The sequence below is a fragment of the Nicotiana tabacum genome, chromosome 14, assembly GCF_000715075.1.
Source record: "Nicotiana tabacum cultivar K326 chromosome 14, ASM71507v2, whole genome shotgun sequence".
Classification (NCBI taxonomy): Eukaryota; Viridiplantae; Streptophyta; class Magnoliopsida; order Solanales; family Solanaceae; genus Nicotiana; species Nicotiana tabacum.
The window spans coordinates 107,401,608-107,410,735 of record NC_134093.1 but is presented as its reverse complement, the minus strand read 5'-3'; positions in this window follow the sequence as shown (position 1 = coordinate 107,410,735).

Below are 9,128 nucleotides of genomic sequence, written 5' to 3'. Positions count from 1 at the left end.
AGAGTTCGTAAGGAAACTTTTCACACATTAATTACATGTGCTGTGTGTATGCATGATTCTCTTAGTCAAATTATATATTAGATACATGTTTATTAGATAGTAAAGTTTTCTAATTAATAGAATTTTCTTCTAGTCAAATAAATGAAACATGAAATGATAAAAAAAGAACAGAAGAGAAAATTAGAAAGTGAAGAAACTACAGATAGAAAGAGAGAGAGAAAATAAAGAAATGGCAACGCAAGTTGGTCTCTCTGTCCATTACCGGTTCTTATTTCTTTTCTATCAAGTAGTATTATTTTTCCTTTATTAATCCTTTTCATTATTCTTCTGTTCTTTCCTTTTCAATTGTTCTTCCCCTCAATTCTTCGTGCCTTAAAGTAGTATTATTGATGTCTTGTTGCTTCGTCTTTCAGAATGATTTTGATATCTTGCTGCTTTTTTGTTACATGTGATATTTTATTACAATTTTACATCTACCTTGTAAATGTCGTTTCTTTCCATTTTCGTGTTGCAAGCACAAACCAATAATACGATTGTGCCAAGTAGTTATATGTTGAAAAGTTTTAATTCTGAGTTAATTATATTTTCGACAAGAGTGAGTTGCTCTAGTGGTAAGCACCCTCCACTTCCAACCAAGAGGTTGTGAGTTCGAGTCACCCCAAGAGCAAGTTGGGAGTTCTCGGAGGGAGGGAACCGAGGGTCTATCGAAAACAGCCTCTCTACCCCAGGGTAGGGGTAAGGTCTGCGTACACACTACCCTCTCCAGACTTCACTAGTTAGTGAAATTATACTGGGTTGTTGTTATTGTTGTTGTTGTATATTTGGATAAATTAGCTCACCTTGGAGCATGAGAAATCCGAGGAAAAGACCAAAACAATACATCATCTTTGGCTTTAGAATCAAAGTCAAATATTTTCTTTCACATGAAATACTAATAGTACATTTACTTTAACAAAGTAGTGCACTTTTAGTCATAACACTAGAAAAAATCAAAAAACATACATTATATTTGGCTTTAGATTCAAAGTCATACATATTCTTCCACATGGAGCACTAATAGTTCATTTACTTTAACAAAGTGGTGCACTTTTAGTCATAACAGTAAACACATTTTAATTTTTAACAAAAATCTAAAATCTGACAAAATATTTGTTCCCTTTATTTTCTTTTTTACCGAAAGAAATAAAGATGACAGATTTATCTGGATAACAAATAGTAAATATACATAGAATTTATTTACTATTTATCTATTTACTATACGTAAAATATATATTTTACTAAGAAATGTTAAACACCGTTAATTTTTATTTACAATGATTTTTATCTAGATAACCTCAAATGTTATCTATATTTTTTATTATATACATAATATTTACTATACGTTGACATAAAATAGATATACGTAAAATCATTGCTCAGAGTAAAATAAATTTTATTACTAAAATAAATATACGTAATATATATTTATTAGATTTTTTTATTTTATGGGAGTCAGCGTATAGTAAACATAATATTTATTTTTATTTTATGTATATTTACTATACGCTTACTCCCATAAAATAAAAAAATCTAATAAATATATATTACGCATATTTATTATTTCTTAGTAAATAGATAAATAGTAAATAAATTCTATGTATATTTACTATTTGATATCCAGATAAATATGTCATCTTTATTTCTTTAAGTAAACAAGAAAATAAAGGGAACAAATATTTTGTCATTTCTGTTAAAAATTAAAATGTGTTTAGTGTTATGACTAAAAGTGCACCACTTTGTTAAAGTAAATGACTATTAGTACTCCATGTAGAAGAATATGTATGACTTTGAGTCTAAAGCCAAAGATAATGTATGTTTTTGGTTTTTTTCAGTGTTATGACTAAAAGTGCACCACTTTGTTAAAGTAAATGTACTATTAATGCTCCATGTAAAAGAATATGTATGACTTTGATTTTAAAGGCAAAGATAATATATTGTTTTGGTCTTTTCCTCTGAGAAATCCCGACACAATTCCAAGCTTGTGTTAGTTCTTTGGAATGCTTCTTTCACCCTCCAACACCTAAAATTATTTGGTAATTTATGTGACCTCAAAATTAATGGGCTAAAAAATAATAGCAAAATATTATCGCAATTTAAATAATCATGCCTTGATTAACACTTGATGGTCTTGATATATTGTAAAAATTCCGGAACATTTTTGTTGGAGCATGAGCCTTTCTTGAAATTAATCTTTGCATAAGGCAACCAACTATACACCTCACTATTCAAACTCAATGCAGTAATTCAAGCACAAGCAGTTTTTGCCAAAATAAGATTAAATGAAATAATTTTTTATGTTGAGTATATCAGATCAAAGATATAAGAAAAAGGTAAAAGAAAGAATAATTCCAGAAATAGGCCATGACTTTATGATCAAAATCTTCTCCTCCTTAATTCCAGAACCTCGGAAACACCTTAATATAAAACACGTAACATATGTTGTTCTTCTTGTTGGACTTGATTAGATCACTGAACGAAAGTAAAATAGTTGGGGCATGTCGATCATTGAAGATCAAAATGAGATTGACTCAAACAGGACAGCATGCTACAAAATTATACATTTTTACTGTTGCTATATACTTTTCATATTATTCGATAAGGAAAGATGCAATTTAGTGCCGGCAAATTAAATATTTGGTGGTTACGTAGTTGAAAAGTCACAACCTTAGTGAAGAGTGAGTTATGAATGTACTCTTTTTAAAATTAGAAAATTAATTTTTTTCATTCCTAATTAATTGCAACGGTTGATTTGCATTGAATAGATTGGAACAGTTACATTGTATTGAACGGGAAGTTGTGACTTTTGGATTTCTTAACATAAACATTAAATTGAATAAAATGAAAAAATGAGAGAAAAGCCAAAAAAAGGAAAAAATAAAGATAAGTGGGTTTCTTGGACAAAGAGATGTGTCACCTCACTTTTATATTGATCTTTTTTATATAAATATATAGATAATTAAATAGTAACATCAAACAATTCCATTATTCATTCTTCAATTTATAAGTCATTGAACTCACATGTACATCCACTTGTAACATACTCCAAAATTATATTATTTTACAATTTTATTTCTTAAATAAAAAAAATATGTTAATTTAAATTATTAGTTTTAAAATCGATGTTCAAAATATTTATGTTGCTGAAGCTTTTTATATAAAGATGGCTACGGATTACAGCAGAGAGAGTTGATCCTTGTTCGCAATGTTGTTGGCGTGACTATTTCTTTTACTAATAAAATTTTCCTAATTTGTATGTGTGGGGTCCACAAGCGGGACTAGCCGGTCATTTATCTTTAAGGAGTCAATTCCCTAAAAGATTAGTAAAATTATGGAGTAAGTTATTTATCTTTAATAAAATCGCTAATATTAGCATCGGTCTCTTAGAAAACAAAAGCAGCCGGAAAAGCTACTGAATTTATGACTTGGTACTGCATTTAACATAACTAGTTTTAGTGTACGTGCGTTGCACGTATACTTAACATCAATCAACAAAATATGAATATACGAGGAACATATAAATCAAGTTATCAAATACTAAGTTTTAAAATGTGACATTAAGTTAATATTTTTAAAAAAGTAACTTTGTACCTAGAAAAATATAGGGAGTTGCCATTTCTTTAAATGAATATAAAAGGAAAGAAAATTAATTAATTGCAACTCACTTCGAATGTATTTTGTCTTCTAATGTTTTATCTTTATTGTTTTTAACGTTTGTATTGTTAACAGTTTGACTATTACTGCTAAATTATAATCGATTTTATTATAAATTTTGAAAAGAACGCATATTAGTTAAATCAAAAACTTTTTGGTTGATTAGGACTATTCTTAACGTTAAAGAGAATATTTTTTTTTGTTGATTGAAATATTAATATTAGCTCATTCAAAGTTTAAAATATAAAACTGTAATTATAATTTTTATCCAATAAAAATTCTACATTCAGTGTAATAAAAAATTGCTATGACATCACTTTTGGACTTTTATGTTCGTACAACCATTAGTGTTTGAATATCACCAACACTTCTCTTTCTTTTATTTTCTTAAAATTAAAATATTTTCTTATTTAAGCTCGGTACTTCAATTTAAAAAAAATAGAATTGATTGAGATTATTATGTTTGTGATTGCTAGATATTTATTCTTATTCCCAAGTATATTTAATAACAAAAGTTTAGTGGATATATATTAAAATTCTAAATATGAGAAAAATAATTCAATGAGCATTTTATTATTTAAAACAATACTCGTAAATCTTTAAAAAGTACTCCTAAAACTGGGGGGAAAGAGAGGAAATAAAGACACATACATCAAGAAAAGGAAAATAAGGACTACTAAACCTAAATTTTTATAACAAAAAAATACTCGTAAACCCAATATAAAAAAATACTCGTGAAATGATTGGAATTTAATACCTTAAATCTAAATAGAGTTTATATATGAAGGACTCCAATTAAATAACATGATTTTTTAGATCAAAGTCCTAAGAGTTAGAAAAATAATTAAGCGATTATTCCTAAATATTAGAAAAATAATTAAATGGCATTTCCTATAATTTAGAAAAATAACTTAAACTATTATTTTGTCCAACGTGAAAGCTAGTATTAAAGGGTAAAAATATGAACCATTGCCCGTGAATACTATCTTGATGAGTATAAACTATTAAAATATTACATAAATATTCTATTAAAAATTGTATTTGAGTGATAAAATAAATGTTGTAGAAAAATATAAGTTCTTAACAATAGTAATTGTTGAACATATCTAGTTAACACAATAAGCAAAGAAACTATACCCCATATAAGCTCTCAATCATATTAGTCAATATATTCAACTTAAAATTTTTATAATATGATTACATTAATTTCACAAGTTATCATTCTTCATTTTTAGTTTTAGCAAGAACACATTAATCCTTGAGCGTTTAAGTTATTATGTAAAATTTATTTGAAAAGTTATATATTCTTAAGTTCATTATAAAAAAGACAAATAATTTAACTAACTGACAAAATATGCCTTTTTTTCTCACAAATACAAATTGTGCTATATACTTTAATTAATAAGAAAAAAATATAGTAATTGTTTTAAACAAATTAGTAAAGAACCTAGCATCTATGATTGTAATAAAATTATATGCAATTCACGGGTTCCAAAAAGACTATGCTACTACTATTCTAGAAGCAGTAAAATATAAAATACTTGTTAAAATTAAAATAAGGTTTAGTTCTATAAGTTAGACAAATATTTTAAAAGTGGATTTACTTATTGAAGGAAAAAATTAATTTTTCAAAAATATGTGACAGTTAACTCTATATAACTCTCTCTATAAAATTTTAGGTTATTAGGTATTTTAAATACTTATATTTATTGTTATGTTAATTTTCTTGAACATGAACAATTACTTTTTATCCTTTGAGAATATTTATTTTTAAATTCAAAACATGACAACTAACCAAAATGTTAGTTTTCAAAATAATTCTTCCAACTAACACTAACTAATGTTTTCAAAGCCAAAACCTTTGTTGTTTTCGATAAATACAGTATTTGGCTTGTTATTTTATTTTAAGCTTCATAATTTATAAGAATGTTTTTGGTTCGTTTGTATCTAGAGAAAGAAACATACTCATAATTACAAAGTTAATTTTGTACAAACGTTCTTTGAGTGGAATTAGGATTATTTAATCTATATGGAAGAGTCATACCTATAATTATACGTTAGTACTTATTTTATTCGATACAAACAAGGAAAGAATTTACATAAATAAAATAAAAGCTTACTTGATTTAAATTCTTAAATATTAGGACTTCCCAAATAGTTCAAATAAGGAAATATTTTATAACTATAATTTTAGTTGATTTTAAAGTCCTAAATATTAGGAAAATAAAAAGAAATAACTATTAGGAAATAATTAAATTACTATTTTGTCTAGTGTGAAATCTATCTTTAAAGGGCAAAAAAGGCAAACGACATTTTCTTAAGGGCCTTCGTGCTTTTAATATAGTATAGATATCCATATTTTTAATGCCATGATATGAGTGGACATACACTAAATAAGAATTTTTTTTGTTACACTCAATGTTTCTCCGAAATACAATACTATTTGCAAAAGAAAAATCACATCAATTCTTTGTAAAAGTTAAACTGAAACCTATAAATTATTTATTCACCCCTAAAAAGAATGTAACCAAAAAAAGAGATAAGAGCCCAATATCATCAAAACATCTTGCTAAATATTCGCACAGATTTTTCTTTTACCAAATGATCGTAGCCGTATATTTATTGTTCTTTTTTTTTTTTGAATTGTTCGATACCCCAAAATAAGGGTGGCAAGTGGGTCGGGCCCGGTCCTAAGTGGGCTTCGCGGGCCCGGTTCTAAGTGGGCCGGTCCTATGCGGGCCGGTCCTAAACAGTCCCGGACTTCGCGGGCTTATTGCTGGAACCAGTTCGGGACCGGGACCACGAACTAACGGTCCCGGGTTAAGTGGGCCAATCCCGGGCCTAAGTGGGCCTAAACAGGCCCAAATAGGCCTAAGCGGGCCCAACAGATACTTTCTATTTTTATTTTTTTTAATAGAAGTTAGAGAAAAAAATGGTAATAAAGATATATAAGCTATATTCGATTTATATACTATATATACATCTTAAAATATATATATACTATATTATATATACATAGTATATAAGCCATATTCCATAGTATACATCTTAAAATATACTATATATACATCTTAAAATATACTATATATACATAGTATACTAGATATATATATATATATAGTATAGTATAGTAGATCTTAAGATATATATACATCTTAAGATATATAAGCTATATTCGATATATATATAAGCTTATATATATAATATAATTCGATTTACTATATACACATCTTAAGATATATAAGCTATATCCGGGTCGTTACAGCTTATATATATAATATAATTCGATTTACTATATATACATCTTAAGATATATAAGCTATATTCGATTTACTATATATACATCTTAAGATATGTATATATATTGAATATATCGAATATATATCATCATCACCACTTACATGAGTATTAAACGTTGAGTTTATAGGGTTTCTATATTCATATGCAACAATTAAACTTTCATACATGTAATTCCATCTAGTTGGACAAGGTTTAGGAACCTTTCTTTCTCTTAGGCCAAATTCATCGCATCTTTTAAAATATTCTCTAAGTCTACTTCTACGGTTTGAATAAAAAAGCTAATTAAGAGTCATTTTAACCTTTTCAATTTCAACATTTAAAATTCGCATACCATCACCCACAATTAAATGGTAAATATGACAAATACATCTAACATGAAAAATGTTACTAAATACAGGACTTAGTGTAGTGGTAAGCAAGGCTACAGCATTTGTGTTACTAGTAGCATTATCCATTGAAACTGATATTATTTTATCACTAATGCAAAAATATCTACAAATATCCGCAATCGTGCTAGAAATAAACTGCCATGTGTGACGTGAATTAATTATTCTATAAGCAATAATGCGCTTTTGCATTATCCAATGCTCATCAATCCAATGACTGGTAACAGTAAAGTAATCACAGTCATTACCACTTCTACCAATATTAGTTGTAATAGCAATACGACAATTTATATGAGTAAATAAATAGCGCAAATATTGTTCATATTCATGTTTATATTTATAAATATCACTCTTTACGGTTGTGCGAGAAAAACTTTTATAAGTAGGATTATAAACTTTTCTAATATAATGCACAAAGTGGGGGTTAGAAGAAAAACTATAGGGTAAGCACATAACAGTAACCATTTTTGCCAATTCTTCCCGATCTTTTTTTGGATCATAATATAAAATACCATCGGTAACAGTGTTAATTCCCGGTTGAAATTGATTTGACCCGGTACTAAGGTCAGCCTGATTAGGTGCACTTGTCCCCTCAGCCAAAGCTTTCATACGAAAATATCTAGCTTTATCTTGAGGGTGTAGCAATATGTGTCTAGTCAAACTTTCCGCCCCCCCCCCCCCCCCCCCCCGACTTCCAACATATTGAAAAACTAACTCTTTGCCACAAGTTTTACACTTAGCCCTATTTTTTTCTCTTAGTTGAGTAAAAAATTACCAAACAAGAGATGTTTATACCCGTTTAGAAGGCTGTCTAGAAAAAGTAGGGGCACTAATAGGAAGGTCAGACAGGGGATCATCTGGATTATTATTAGTTGGGTTAACTTTAGGAGCAGGACTAGTGGGTGTATCGTCATCCGGTTGCGTTTCATCAAAATCTATTTCTTCATCATCATTTTCATCAATAGTTGGATTACCATAAAGAGCATTCATATATTCATGGTTTAATTGTTCACCGGGTGCAATATTATGGCAAAATTGACTCTCGGTAAATTATAATAAACTATTATCGCTATCAAGAATAGGAGATGTAGGACGGGTAACAAGTTTGGGTCGGGGAGCCGGGGGAAGTGGAGGAGGAACAGATTGGCCACTAGATTCACCACTCTTCGATTTTTCCTTATTTTTACTAAACATATTTTTTAAGGAATAAGCCATCTTAATTAATCAAGCAAAGTAAATAAAATAAATAAAATTATAATATTAAAACTTAAGAGTTGGAACGAGTTTACCGAATTGACGAACAACTTGTTGGAAATTGATTATCGTTGAAGACTTCAATTCACCAATTTCACAATTGTTTTACAAATTGTAACAATAAAGTAAGCAATAGTAGCAATTATAGAAGTAAATTAGAGAGAGATTGTGATAGATTGATGATTTTGTAAGAAAAAATAAAATAATGATGGGGTATTTATAGTTGAAAATAGGGAAAAAGTATAATTATAAAAAGTTTGGGATTAAAAAAAAGTTGGGGGGGTTAAATGACTATTTTATAAATAACCAATGGCTATTTTTGACAGCCCAACGGATATTTTTTTTTTTATAAAAAAAATAGCCGTTGGGACCGTTTGGCCGGCTAAGGGACCGGGCCGGTCTCGGGCCTGGCGGGCCCAAATCATAGGACCGGACCAGGCCCGCTAAAACCGGACCAAACGGTCCTAGCCCGTTTAGCCTGTTTGGCCCGCAGTCTCG